Genomic DNA, 1,259 nt, shown 5'->3' on the forward strand with positions numbered 1-1,259 from the left:
GGACATAGGAAATTGATCAAAGTAGCTGATGAGCAAACCCTATAGTCCCTCAGGCCATGATCCCTGGAGCTGTCCTGTTGCTGATAACGTCCAAAGCCTATTGTTTAGCTCTTCCCCATTTTGGGGCTGCTCCAATTCCTCTTCTAAAACCTTTTTTTTCAATGCTTAACTTACATACATTGATACACAAGTTATATGGAAAATAGCGAGTTTAGAAACCAATTATTTTTTAGTGTGAATATAACATACATTCAGAAAAGTACATAAAAATGTATTACAGATAATTATATTTATTTTTATTTGTATTTTAGGCGGGACAACCCTTGGTTGACAGATTGCAAGGACCTTGTCAGCTTACAATCCCTTATTTTTTTATTTTTTTATTTTTACACCTACTGCGCCTGGTCTTCCTAGGTGGTCTCCCATCCAAGTACTAACCAGGCCCAACTCTGCTTAGCTTCTGAGATCAGACGGGATCAGGCTTGTTCAGAGTACCATGGCCGTAGACTATAGATAATTATAAAGTCAATACCCATGTATGTGATTATGAGCTGGGTCAAGCAATAGGTAGAATATTACCACATGCCTGGAAGCCTTCACCTTTCCCACTAGGTGCCCTTCCTTAATCATGACAACCATCTTACCCTTCCCTAACCACTGCACTGACGTTCTTTCCTTGCCTCGCTTTATCACCTATATATGCATCCCTACGTGCTATTCTTTTATTTTGTCTGTTTTTGAAATTTATGTGAAAGGAGTGTTTTTGTCTTTGCTCCCCATTATGCCAGTGAAGTCATCCGCGTTGTCATGCATAGAAATAGTTTATCAGTTTGATTGCTGGATAGTAGAACATTTGTGAACATCCTACGGTTACTTATCCTTTCCATCCTGGTGAACATATACATCTTTCCATTGGGACTATTATAAACAGTGCTGCTATGAGCATCCTTGTTTATGTCCACTGATAACATGCGAGCATATTTCCCTAGCAGAAAATTCCTAGGAGTGGAATTGCTGGGGGTGTAAGATCTGTATATCTTCACTTTTACTAAATAATGCTGTACTATTTTTTCCAAAGTCATTGAACCAATTTTGAATTCCCATCAGCACTAGATGAGAGATCTTATTATTCTGCATCCTCTTCAGACTTCACATTTTCACCTTTCTTAATCTTTTGCCCATCTGCTGGCTTTATATCATATTTCCCTGATGACTGATGAAGTGTGCACCTTTTAAAACATTGGCCATTTTGTTTCCAA

General features: G+C 38.4%; 1 pseudogene; it reads right to left on the bottom strand.

Annotated features, from left to right (window-relative positions):
* Nucleotides 1–389: 389 nt before the first annotated feature.
* Nucleotides 390–508, bottom strand: LOC120590359 (uncharacterized; annotated as a pseudogene).
* Nucleotides 509–1,259: the final 751 nt, after the last annotated feature.

The sequence above is a fragment of the Pteropus medius genome, unplaced genomic scaffold (assembly GCF_902729225.1).
Source record: "Pteropus medius unplaced genomic scaffold, Ma_sr-lr_union100, whole genome shotgun sequence".
Lineage (NCBI taxonomy): Eukaryota > Metazoa > Chordata > Mammalia > Chiroptera > Pteropodidae > Pteropus > Pteropus medius.